Source organism: Anolis carolinensis, chromosome 4 (genome assembly GCF_035594765.1).
Source record: "Anolis carolinensis isolate JA03-04 chromosome 4, rAnoCar3.1.pri, whole genome shotgun sequence".
In the NCBI taxonomy this organism is placed as follows: domain Eukaryota; kingdom Metazoa; phylum Chordata; class Lepidosauria; order Squamata; family Dactyloidae; genus Anolis; species Anolis carolinensis.
In genome coordinates, this window is record NC_085844.1 from 186,761,936 (window position 1) to 186,776,431 (window position 14,496).

Sequence of the window (14,496 nt, forward strand, 5' to 3'; positions counted from 1 at the left end):
GATGGCGTGTAGTTGGCATATGCAAATGCGCTGTTTCTGTCTCTGAAGTCCTACATTATTAAAAAGCTCATATTAAATTAGAAAGAATAAAATTAAAAATTACTACTTTGGAAGCATACGCCATGCATACTAACATCACTTAATAAGTAACAACAGATACTAAACTTGCAACAAGATGACATCTTCAGCTTTTTGACAGGTGTTAAATTCAGATACTGAAAGACAAAACTGGACTGGACATTAAGCTCTTGGACTAATTAGCTCACTATTTAGTAGCCATGACAAAAAGACGGTACCATGTTTTCTATCTTCTCTCTCTTCGTAAGCTCTTGTGTCCTAGTTTAGTTAAAACTCACATAGCTATTAAATCACAAACAAAAAGCTGTGTGTAATGTCCAGTCATTGATTCAGTATTTTTTTCTAGGGATTTTACTCATTTTGGGGGTTTTCTACTTAATGCTGAAGTATACAATATGCTTTAGTAAATTTGGTTGTCAGAATTTGTTAGGGTGGGTGTCTTTCCTTCTGTCACAGTAAAACTGGAATCCTTGCTGTTTTAGGCGAAGAAATATTAGAACTGTGTCACACAGCTTTACTGTTAGACAGACTAATCTGTATTATTTCTTTGAGAAGAAAGTGAGGAGGAAAAAGAGGGCACAGAAGGAACTATTTGGGGGCCAGGTCATCAAATTTGTTAGAGGAACAGAAAACTATTAAAAATGAAAATAAAGGGTAAAAAAGAAGACTGGTCAGGAAGATGGGAAAGTGAGTAAGAGGTCTATCTACACTGTGGAATTAATGCAGTTTGATATCACCAACTGCAATGGCTCAATGCTATGGGATCCTGGGATTTGTAGCTTGGTGAGGCATTGGGATTCTTTTGCAGAGAAGGCTAAAAACATTGTAAAACTATAAAGCCACGGCAGTTAAATATTATCAAACTGCATTATTCTACAGTGTAGATGCACCCTTGAAAGGGAATAGTGGTAAGAAGAACTGATTTATTTGCTTTGCAAAGGGCTCAAATTGCCAGAACTCTTTTAAAATGCCAAACAACTGACACGAATAGAAGGCAAGCAATTTGCATCTAATCACTTTTGCTGCACATGCAATGGATCAATTCCTCCCAAGTGAAAAAAAATCCTCCCTTTTAACATTTAAAAAACAAGACATTTGTATAATTAGTGTAGAAAATGCACACAATCAGCCATGTGGTATTGGTGCTTTCACAACGATTGCAGACACTAGAAGTACCTGAAAGAATTAAGTTAATGAAGGTTTTTGTAAATACGAATGGTGTGAGTAGAGACAGTGGAAATATAAGGCTGCAGAAAGAACAATTTAATGGAATGCAGCAAAGAAAAGAGATTGACACAGGATGGGTTAAAGATGCAAGGGAAATGCTTTTCTACTGCTAACGCAGCCATGTGGTCCTTCTAAGTTAATAAAAATATAGAAGTAACCCTGAGAGTAATTCATGTTGTGCACCACTGATCTAATCTGACTGACAGTAGTTCTTAAATATATTCAGCACAAGTTTCTATTGATTTCTTCCTATGGCCTCTCATGAACTAGGTAATATGGCCAGGGGTTCAAACAAATAGAAGGGGAAAAAACCCACAGCAACCGTTTATACAACATATTTCAAACAGCAGCTTTTTCTCCAGGGGGAAAATTGCTTCACAGATCTAAAAACCAGATGTAATAATCCATCAACATCCTTATTTTTGCACTGTAATAATCCTAACATCTATGTGCATTAGTGCTTCTATACACCCTGAAATGGAAACTGTGTTTTTTTTCTTTTTCTCTCTCTGTTAATATGGAATGCTTTTCAAATTTGCATGTCATATTTGCACAGAGACTATACTAATCTTCTTGATCTCATTCCTATTTTAGTGTATGTGCTGCCAAAACAGCAGAGAAACAAGCTGTGTTTAAAACATACAAATACTTTTACTAGTCCTTTTTTGAGATAGCATATGTATAGATATTGCAAATGGAAGGGCTTCCTCAGTGGGAGAACATATGCTTTTCATGTACAATCTTCAGATAGGGACAGAAAAAATCCTGCCTAGAACTATGGACATCCACTTCCAGCCAATGTCAACAATACTAGAATCAAGGACCAATTCTCTGATTCAGTTATAAGCCTCTCATATGTATTCCTATGTGGTTGCCGATTGCCTTTATGTATGTGATATTTATATCCAAGGAGGGGCTTTTGCCTCATAGAAATACTACTATCTGGAACATGCTGGGAATTAAGGAAACTTTTTATCTTCAGAGCTGATGCTGGCAGAAAGCTTTTTTCCACAGCTGTCAGAACCTTTCATCAATTCTGATTAAATGTAAGTGCAAGACCAAGGAAATACAAGCGAAGGCACCTTGTTAAACTCCTGCAGAACCAAAAGAGGTACTATATAGTTACTTTGAATGAGTAAGAAGTTGATCCTGAATAAGGGAAATGGATTTATACAGCATGAGCCCCATATCCACAGGGGATGTGTTCATAAACTTAACTATGGAAACAGGAGACCACGCATAACAGCAAACCCTAATGAAATAAATGGCTTTTGTCATAGTCTTGTGCTGGAGGATCAGAAAATTCCTAGAGAAATATCCTCTTAGAAATTTGCTGGAACAGCGATTTGAGTAAATTCTTGTGGAAGCATACCATAGAATCATTTGAAAGATCTAGAAAAACCCTATGAAGGTAGGTAGAATCTCGGGTACCTGTTCCACAGATATGAGGATCGTACCCTACTCCCTTTGCTTTGATCTCTAAAATAATTTCTACTGAATTCACCATTTAATTATCATTTATTGAACAATAATCACATAAAAACTGGTTACCTTACGAGAAAGAAATTGAAGTGAAGTTTAAAGCTGAGCTGATGAAGTAGCACTGAATCTGAGGGAGCTGGGTATGTTTAGCTTGGAGAAAAGAAGGCTGAGAGAGGACATGATGGCCATGTTTAAATATCTGAAATGATGTCACACTGAGGAGGGGGCAAGCTTGGATTCTGCTGCTTTGGAGACTAGGATACAGAGCAATGGTTTCAAATTGCAAAGGAAAAAAACATTCTACCTCAAGAACTTCTTGATGGTAAGAGATGTTTAGCAATATAATATGCTGACTTGGAGTGTGATGGAGTCTCCTTCTTTGCAAGTTTTTAAGCAGAGGCTGAATGGCCACCTATCGGGGGTGCTTTGATTGTGGGTTCGTGTATGGCAGGGGTTGGACTAGATGGCTCTTCCAATTCCATGGTTCTATTTATCTTTCTACCTCCCTCCCTCCCACTCAGGACCAGACCTCTCAGAACAGGTGAACTGATCTTCTTCAAGTAGCATTATGAGCAGAGGACAGGGGATAGATGAATGCTGGGACTGATGCTTCATATTGTAGCAGTAGCATTTATAGGGCTGGTGCTAATGGTGGAAGCACCTAGGCTCCATCTTCTATGTAATTCATGCAGTCAGAGATTGCCTGTTTCAGTCATGCCTTTGATTTTCTTTGTTTGCCTTGCCCATTCAAACAATGCCAAACTTCTCAATATTTATTTTATTTATTGAATTTGTATCATGTCTGTCTCCCAGGATGTGATTCAAAGCAGCTAACAATAATTTTTAAAATAGTAAGTTAAACTATAGATTTACAAAAGTTTTTAAAATAATATTTTTAAACATCATTAAAATGGTTAGCTCCAGCTCCTGCCAACCTAGCAGTTCGAAAACATGCCAATGTGAGTAGATCAATAGGTACCGCTCCAGCGGGAAGGTAACAGCGCTCCATGAAGTCATGCCGGCCACATGACCTTGGAGGTGCCTACGGACAAAGCGGCTCTTCGGCTTAGAAATGGAGATGAGCACCAACCCCCAGAGTCAGACATGACTGGACTTAACGTCAGGGGAAATCTTTACCTTTATCTAAAATGGTTTTAAACAAAATGTATTTAAAACATAATTTCCAGTAACAGATTAAAATTACAGTACACTACTTTACAGTACACTACTTTAGCTATACACTACTGCTTCATAATTAAAATTCAAGGACTGCCTGAATAAAAATGCTTTCACTTGTTGGCAGAAAGCAAGCAGGAAGGAGTGCCAACTGGTCCTCTATGGAAAGGAGTTCCAGAATCTAGAGGTGCATCTACACTGTAGAATTAATGCAGTTTGAATCATAGAATCATAGAATAGTAGAGTTGGAAGAGACCACATGGGCCATCTAGTCCAACCCCCTGCCAAGAAGCAGGAAATCGCATTCAAAGCACCCCCGACAGATGGCCATCCAGCCTCTGCTTAAAAGCCTCCAAGGAAGGAGCCTCCACCACGGCCCCGGGGAGAGAGTTCCACTGTCGAACAGCTCTCACAGTGAGGAAGTTCTTCCTGATGTTCAGGTGGAATCTCCTTTCCTGTAGTTTGAAGCCATTGTTCCGTGTCCTAGTCTGCAGGGCAGCAGAAAACAAGCTCCCTCCCTCCCTCCTCCCTATGACTTCCCTTCACGTATTTGTACATGGCTATCATGTCTCCTCTCAGCCTTCTCTTCTGCAGGCTAAACATGCCAAGCTCTTTAAGCCGCTCCTCATAGGGCTTGTTCTCCAGACCCTTAATCATTTTAGTCGCCCTCCTCTGGACGCTTTCCAGCTTGTCAACATCTCCCTTCAACTGTGGTGCCCAGAATTGGACACAGTATTCCAGGTGTGGTCTGACCAAGGCAGAATAGAGGGGGAGCAGGACTTCCCTGGATCTAGACGCTATTCCCCTATTGATGCAGGCCAGAATCCCATTGGCTTTTTTAGCAGCCGCATCACATTGTTTGACGTCACTTTAACTGCCATGGAATCATGGGAGTTGTAGCCTTCTCTGCCAATGTGTGCTGGTGTCTTACCAAACTACCCTGTTTCCCCGAAAATAAGACAGGTCTTATATTAATTTTTGCTCCCAAAGATGCACTAGGTCTTATTTTCAGGGGATGTCTTATTTTTCCATGAAGAAGAGCTCACATTTATAACAACAAAATGAACATTTATTATATACTGTAAAGTAGTTGTCATCACAAACCAGCATAACCAGACAAACTGTGAATCCTATCAAGAATTTCTTGTTACTACCATTATTTACATGTACAACAATCTATGGTACCTCTTGCAGTTTAGGTTTCACAAGGTTTCCACGCTGATTTCTCTCTATTCTAGTTTCAATGTAGTCATGAATGATGAATAATATAATATACTATAATAATAATATGATAATATAATAATAATATAATGATATACAATATAGTAATGAGATAATATAATAATAGGATATAAAAATAACAGAATATGATAATAATATGGTATTAATAGGATAATATAATAATGGGATATAATAACAGAATAGCATAATAATAATATAATAATAGGATAATATAATAGAATAATAGAATGGAATAGAATGATATAAAATATATTAATAGGATAATATAAAATGGAATATAATAATAAAACAGAATATGCTAATAATAATAAAATAATAATATGATAATATAATAGAATAATAGTATAGAATATAATGATATAAAATATATTAATAGGATAATATAAAATGGAATATAATAATAACAGAATAATAATATAATAATATGAAAATATAATAGAATAATAATATAATAATAATATAATGATATAATAATAATAATAGAAAAATATATAATGATATAAAATATATTTATAGGATAATATAATAATGGGATATAATAATAGTAACAGATATGATGATAATAATATGGTAATAGAATAATAGTATAAAATTATAAGTTTTATGGCATAGGATAGGAATAAGGATGAGAGGAGAATCCCTATGCGTCCTGTACCTTTAAGAGACAGAAAGAGCAGGACGAGTGGAAAGCCCTCTTCCTTCCCTCCCACCCTTCCTTGCCCTGGCTCCAGGAGCCAATCAGAAGCCTCGGGGGCGAAGGGAGCATGGCCAGGATGGAGCCTCGTCTCGGAAGGAAGGAAGAAACGGCAGTGCAGCAGCAGCCACGGAGGCTGGGGGACAGGCAAGGCAAGGCCAGCAAGCACTTTCTCTCCCTCCCTCCGGTGTGTATGTATGAGTGCAGCTTCTGCCCTGCAGCCATGCTTCCCAATGGAACTCTGCTGCAGCCTTAGTTGCTAGGTCTTACTTTCAGGGGAGGCCTTATATTTGGCAATCCCCCCAAACCCCTGCTAGGTCTTATTCTTTGGGGAGGTCTTATTTTAGGGGAAACACGGTACAACTCCCCAAAGCAGTGTGGCTACTCTAGAAGCAAAAGCTGCCTTTCTTCATTCCTCCCTCAACTCCCTTTAAAGTCTTTGATTAATAGGTAGAGCATTTCTATTTGTGGAAGACTTGCTTTTGACCTCAACTATCATTTTTGTGTGGAAAGATTGGTGAAGGGAACTGGATATTGGTTGCCTCCGATGCTGCAGTTTTCTTTTCCGATTCTGCAGTTTTCTTCTTTCAACACAATTCAGGCATTACTAAACCCCTGCTAGGAGAAACTACTGTAAGACACTGAATGGGTTCAGGAAGTGTGAACAGTATTTGGCCATCTTGATGAAATCTCATTATTTGTAACTTTTGCAAACAATGCCCCCACTTTTAAAAAGCTTCAGAACAGGTCACAGTAACATATCTTATAGCAGTCTGCTGCTCCAAGGAAGGATATGGCAATTAAGGATATACTATCCTCTGACATTCTCACACGGTTTCCATCACTCTCACATTTATAAATAAGAATGCAATGCACATTGTCCTGACCAAGTTGGAAAATAGCTACTGCTTTTCTAAACAGGTGGATAAGGAAAAACAATCCCTGTCTACACTTAAGAGAAAGAGAAAAATGGAAGAAAGAAAATACTACAAGTGTTTGGATCTCACGGTTGGTAGATGGCATAACAAATGCCTATGTCTGTGCCCAGCAGGATCACATTAATTGACCAATTTACACCTGCCAGGGGGAAGCTAGCAATGTATTTAGCAGAGAAGTAAGAGCCACCCACTCCTGCATCATTTATGGATAGTAGATTTTACCCTTGGGCCTGAATTTCAAATGAGTGCCAATGCAGTGGTACTCTTCTGTCTCAGGAAGTCAGTATCACCCATCCGTGGTAAAAAAACGAGTGCTGTTGCTATTATCAGGTTATGTAATTACTGCCTCTACCAGATTGTGCAATCAAAACCAGCACGTTAAACAATAACATTAAATGTGTAAATATATACACATTTCCTCCAAGACAAAAAAAACTGTTTCTCATAATTACTAAATGCTTCACAAATTGTGATTTTTGGATCCTCCGTGCTGTTCCTATATTAGGAAAAAGACTAGTATAACAACACACAGAGGCGCACATAAAAATCAAATTCATTCCTTAACTCATAATCTAAACTGAACGCTACAGGCAGTATTACTAAATTTCTAAAACATTATATCTGCAAGGCCTCCCCAAATGCTTTTTAATTTATTATAGAAAAAAATTGAAGTTGGCTATAGCTGGAAATGGGATGAACAAAGCAATACGAACTGCATAGGTAATTGTGTACACACTTTCCTTAATGTTTCCATACAGAATATTCAGGATCTTGGCTTGCTACTTCTCAAAGACTGTTAATATTAACTCATCCATACAGAGAGCGAGACAGTAAAAAACAACATCACATATATTACGAATGTTCCCTCAGGTAACAGCACACCTAAATGTAATAGCAATGAACTAAATATAATAGCAAATATATTTAAAGAACACTAATGTTCTTTATAGCTTTAATTAGTTAACTCTGTCACTTTTGTATGTTTCTTTGAAATGGATTCATTTGCTCAACTGATTATATAAAGCTTATAAAATACCATAAAACGAAGCCTGGATCAGTGACTAGGTCACCATAATGGAAATGTAATGAAAGCTCGATATTACATGTACATTATGTGTTTCTTAACCTAATTCAGACCATCTATATTACAACATGTCTTTTAGCTAGCTAGTCCTTTCAAATTTACATAAAGCACTGAAACAAAAAAAAAATAATATTGTTAAAAATCATGAGACACTTAATTTTCTTCTTTTAATTTCTCCTTTTCGTGTCAAACATTTAATGCCACCACAAAATTGTGAGGAATAAAATTACACAAAAATCCATACATTTCATAATTCTAATAAAAATAGAAGAGATATTTATTGCACTGGCCAGAAGGTAAACATTTACGTGCTGTGAAGTATGTTCCTATAAAGCTGATCAACAAAAATTGCTCTAAAATCTAATGTGAATACAAGGGATGTTCAGCCCTACCACTATGCTCAATTTAGCACTGCTAGTCTCAGCACAATTGTGGGATATAAACTTTTAAAAAATGCTTCCAAGTTAAAACAGTGTATTTCTGCCCAAAGCATAGGTGTGTCCTCAATCCAGTAAATTAATCCTATTAGTTTCCATGTCAATTCAGCACTGCCTGGTTACATCAGCGACAATCAACTCCCTTGAGGGAATATAAGGAGGAATGTGTTTCCTACCTGAAAACTACAGTAATTAAGGAGGTGATGGATGTTGCCAGTAAAAGCGAATAATGTTTTTCAGGACCACTCTCATCTGTAACCATACTGGTTTCAGATAAAATAACCCTTTCTGACAGGATGTGTCAGAAACATCTACAGACAATCAGTCATACTGCTATCCAACAAAACATAAAATGATGTCCTTGTCGTGACATCTATAGATTAATTTATCAAAATCTGTTTCTGGAACACTTTATCAATTAAAAGACCTTGATTGATAACAGCACACATTGTTGCAAATAAATAAGATACAAACCCGGAAATAAACAGTAAGTAATTTAGATACAGAGCAATGGTTTTTTATTTTCCATTTGGATGAAGCTAAATTCAATAGACATACTAGAGAGACAGTAAAACAAAATGGTGTGTGAAAAATCAAGATCTAAACTTCACACTCCCAGTTTTAAGAGTTTGAAAGCATGAGACACAGGAAACAGAATACTGGATTCCACACTACAATTAACCCGGTAGTTTTAACTCTTATGAGTCACAATATCAATATGGATTCCAGCTCCAAAATACTACGTTCCAATGGATAAACATGATCAGTTTCCTTCTCATCAGCTGAGAAAATTGATTCGTACAGATGGAGGTCACAATAAGGAAAAGTAATCTTAACATTAACCACACCTCTTATTCAAATGCCCTCATTAGCTTTAATAGAACTGGCTGAAAAGGGGGCATTGTATGATTTTAAATGAAGAAAGGAAAGTGAAAAATACAAATGCTCTTTCAGAACGGTCAATCTGGTTCACTATTAAAGACCACAGTTACATTTCTAGGTAATTAAGAAGGACCTGAGAAGACCTTTTAGTCTAAATTCTTTAGTATTGTATGTCGGCAAAACCTTTTCAAGAAATACGTTTTCATTTAATTGTTGACATAGTTCATGAAAGAGTGACTGCTTTTGATAAGACAGACCTGACTACTTCCAGGAGTCTCATTATGAAACCTTGCTAGAGCTTTGAAATTTCAGTCTCAGTAAGATTCATTCGTGAGCTTTAAACACTGCCTATGCATATTAATATTTAACCATGGCATACAATGTATTGTGTTTCACTGCATCCATTACAAGCAATTCCTTTGATAAGATGCTCTCTTTTGCAACTGCGATGTTGGACTGGACTGAAAGATTTATAGAGTTCCATTTAAGTAGAAGCCGCATGTTTACTGCACTGTCCGTTGTGAGCTATGCAGAAGAACAAATTACAGAAAATTCTAGCACTTATACGCAGTATGTATAGATCTAGCAGGAATAATATAATACAAAATGGCTGCACTGAGAGACCAATCTGTTTTAAGTACCCAAAATTGCAAGTTATATATATCCATTCTATTAAATTTAACTTTTCCATACTACTACAATAATATATTTTGTAATGCAGTGAATATTAATGAAGTCTTCTCCCCTTTTTAGGTAATGACATTACTACATCATTAATAAATCAGGCTATCAGAAAGGACTATGGCAGCATTGCTTTGTTCTTTTCTGTGAGCTAGTGTGGTGTAGTGGGGTTAGAGCGTTGGATTATGACTATGAAAACCAGTTTAAATCTCGCTCAGTACTGGAAACCTACTAGGCAACCTTAGGCAAGTCATGAACTTTCAGCCTTAGAGGGTGGCAATCCCATGAACAATCTAATTGTGAGTTTAAAATAGGCATGGGCAAACTTCGGCCACCCAGGTGTTTTGGACTTCGACTCTCAGAAATCCCAGCCATCTTACCAGTTATTAGGAATTGTGGGAGTTGAAGTCCAAAACATCTTGAAGGACGAACTTTGCCAGTGCCTGCATTAGAGTTACCATAAGTCAAATAAAATTGGAAGGCCCACAACAAAAATGGTTGTCACCCTAAGGAACTCTTTCTGGCATTGCTTTGAGCTGCTAAGATCATAAAATAAGGTCTGGTGGACAGTAGAGCCTAGGAATTCCTACAAAGAGGGAATCCTATAGGAGAAATATCAGAAGACAATGAAAATGGGAGGATGGACAAAGAAGCTGGGTGTTCACAGCTGCGCTCTGCAGAAATGAGAATGGGTAGAATTCACATTAATTTCAAAAAGCTAGACAAATTTTTGATGAAACATTACATGCTATGACACTGAACATAATCCCTCAGAACACTTTGTTTTGTTGTTCTAGTTTGTTCATTACACAATGTACATCTTTATATAAAAAGCTTCTTCAATTCTTGTAGTTCAAGATGTAGCTTAAGAAAACATATTTCCATACTTCAAGCAAATTATATGAATTAATATTTCCTTAGATTCTGTCATATTGTCCCCATTATTAAGCAGCATTTTTTTCTATCCTGAAAGGCACAAACGTTGGTCAGAAGTCATGATTTTAATGCAAGATCATTGTGACCATGTTTGCACAATTACAGGTGACACAAACAGACCATAAGAATTATTGCTTTATTGATCGTGTTAACACCTACTAAAGATTTGGGTTCATTCAAAAAGCATATTTCCTGTGAGTATGTATGTGAGAGAGAATTGGGGAGGGGGGGGGAGGTTTACGCCAAAGGATTATATGGCTTGAGCTACTAGCCTGATATAAAGGCTGTTCAAATACTATCTCTAGAGGGCCAAGTCATTAAATATTTCACATGCCCAATCATGGTCCAGTAATCCAGACTAAATTACTAAAAGATGTTCTACACGGGAATGCTTTTAAAAAGCATTTAGAAATTTAAACAAGCTCCAATGCTATGTGTAAGAATTACCTCTGAACCTTGCTGTTCAGCACATATCACTCCAATTATCTTCTGTTTACACTTATTTTCAGTTTAATTTCAAGAACCATTCAAAGTGTTTTTTCTTACTTATGAAGCACCGAACCATTTGGAGACAGGACAATCCCCTTCCCAGTGACAGCCAATGCCTTGTGGAAGGGCAGAGCCAAGTACACCTACACTGATAGCCATATTACTAACTTGTAAATACTGTAAAGACACTTAGGAAACCTGTTATGAGTTTTTGTAAACACATTTCTTCTAAACTGAAGAAACAATAAACACTAAATCACATAGAAAAAATGTTTGTACTTGACCAAAGTACTCTGGACACTTATAAGATCAGGGGAGGTCAATCTGAACTGAAAAACATTGGGGTGTTGAAAGTAAAATGAAGCATATATAACTGAGTTGCAAGGAAATGACCACAACTAAGTGAAAAAATTATACTTCCCCTGCTACCCTTTGTAGAGAAAGAAAGAAACCCATTCCCTGAAAATAGAAAATTGGTCTGTCAAATGAACATTCAGCTAGAACCTTTCACCTTGGCAAGCTAAGTTCAACATGCAGGGGATTTGTTTTTTACATGCAAAAGAGCTTTCAATCTTGCTTTTCTTACCCTGCAATGGGGAGTAGCATAGCGCTAGCACATATTTACAGCGTTAATGAGAAGAAAGCTTTTGTCAACTTTAGTTGCAATAAAGTGGTTTTGGGCTGCATGGTGAAATCTTCTTCTACACTTCAAATTGTGTGTGTCTTCATGAGCACATCAAGAAAGCTATACCTGACCATTTCTGAGTATTTATTTTCCAATAAAGTTTTCTAAACATAATAACAATATTAGAACACAGAAATAACAAAAATATAAAATACATACAGTCTGCAATGTACTATTTATTATAGTAACCAAACAGACTTAAACGTTGTAGCAGAGGACAAGCAATTATAACATGTACAGTGTTCCCTCACTTATTGCAGGGGTTACGTTCCAGGATCACCCGCAATAAGTGAAAATCCGTGAAGTAGAGACACTATATTTATTCTATGTGTGGAGAAGAGCAAACCACAGACCACTTACTACAATGCAATCTGTACTTTATTTTAGCAGTTACAATATACAGTACTCCAGCAGAGAAGAATGGAAGCTAAATAATCCCTTTTTATTTCCAACCCTTTCCCTAATCTCCCCCCTCTCCCTTTATTTCTCCCTTTCCCCCTTCCAAAGCCCTCTGCACACCGCGAAACAGTGAAAATACCGTGATAAGTGTGTATATTAAATTTAACTGAAAACCCGCAAAACAGCGAGGGAGCAAAAAGTGAACCGCGAAGTAGCGAGGGAACACTGTATATCAATTTTGTATGCAACATCCCAATTATCAATTTGTTTTTTGACTTACTGTATCTTTCCACAATAAAGACTGTGCACATGATAACTGCCCTTTAAATTATCTTTAACACCATACCAACAAGTGGATCTGTATAGATGGGAATGCCCACAATGGGGTGTATATGTGTGTGTGCCTTGTCAGGTGTCAAACAAAAGCATGGTATACTGCTTTACAGCTAAACATTTCCTTTTGAACATAATTCTACACTCAGAAGTTGGACCTAACATTCTGTGTTAGAAATACACATATTTTCAGTAGACCACTGATTTGAGCACTGGACTATAATACAGGATACTATAGCTTGGAAACCTACCTGGCCACAGAAACCCACTGGGTGATCTTGGACAAGTTGCTCTTTCTTAGCCTCAAAGGAAGGCAAAACAAACTTCCTGCCATAAATTGGAAACTAAGCATTCTTTGTGTTGTCCTTTGGACCCCTGGCACATATAAGTTACTTCTTTAGGTAAGAAAATAGATAGTTTCTCAGGGTAGTTGAGTATTTTTATGAACTAGATTACAGTAGGTTTGAAGTACAGTACTGTGTATATAAGTTTAGAAGACGTGAAATAACACAGTGCATCCTACTTACCTCAGCTTGTTCTGAAAGTTCTTCTGTAGTTTTCTTGGTCTTTTAAAAGATATAAATATCTAATACAATCGATATGCACAGGTAACCTGAGACTGTGGAGATTTAAATTTGTTTGCCAAATTGAATAGTAGCTGAAACTTTCTGCTTTTTTCATTTTTTTTCAACAGTATATGCTTTATTGGGTTTTCTTTTGTCATGGTCAAATATTAAATTAATTTCTGTTCCTGAAGTTTATATAATAAAGTTGACTTTAGAATAATTGTAATTGTCAATTTAACATAGTGTTTACCAGCTTCTCTGAGGTAGTAGAATTTGGTGCTGCTCCATGGTATGTCTGTCTGGGTGAGTTGAAGGATTCATTGAATATCCAGTGTATTTAAGGCTGGATAAAATTAAGGCATTAGGGTTTCGGGTGCTGGGGCTTCCTTCGGGGCATACACTCAACTATAATTGAGTTGATTTTGTTTAGTGAACAATGCCTACTAAAATGACTCATGCTCTTTATAATCATTATATTTGAAATTGTACTGAACTGGGAATAAGTGAAGAGATAGCAGTGGGAAAGCCATGCAGGTTTTACTTCATTCCAAGAAGTGATAGGATTCTTTATGCAGAGGAAGTCATCAAGCTGTGGACTTCAGGAAGCAAATTAACATTATGACATGGTCAATGGCAAGAACCCTAATATTCTTTTATGGAACTGAATTTATTGTGCTACACTTGAACAATTGTACATTTACCAGGGAATAACATTAAATCAAACAAAAATGTAAAGTGCTTCTAACAAAAAAGAGAAGCAAATATTTAAATAAAAGCAATTCAGGAAACTTGACTAAGTTCTAACCCAGGGGTCCCCAAACTTTTTAAACAGGGGGCCAGTTCACAATCCTTCGGACCGTTGGGGGGCCGGACTATAGTTGGCCACCGAGCAATAATAAATAAATATATAAATAAATAATAATAACAATAACAATAAAAAAGAGGGTTGGAAGACACCCTTTGGGCTATTGAGTCCAATCCCCTTCTGCTTTGTGCATCGAAATCACAAGCAAAGCACCCCTGACAGATGACCACCCAGCGTCAATGTGAAGAAGAAGAAGAAGAAGAAGAAGAAGAGGAGGAGGAGGAGGAGGAGGAGGAGGAGGAGGAAGAAGAAGAAGAAGAAGAAGAAGAAGAAGAAGAAGAAGAAGAAGCAGAAGAATGAGG

General features: G+C 37.0%; 1 protein-coding gene and 1 non-coding gene across 18 annotated transcripts in view; both read right to left on the bottom strand.

The window, feature by feature from the left end:
• Positions 1 to 14,496, bottom strand: part of ptprf (protein tyrosine phosphatase receptor type F) — a 654,269-nt gene that overhangs the window by 427,741 nt on the left and 212,032 nt on the right. The gene's annotated exons all lie outside the window — the stretch shown is intronic.
• Positions 1,817 to 1,921, bottom strand: LOC134299070 (U6 spliceosomal RNA). Its single transcript, XR_010006213.1, has one exon. It is a non-coding gene; the product is annotated as a U6 spliceosomal RNA (small nuclear RNA).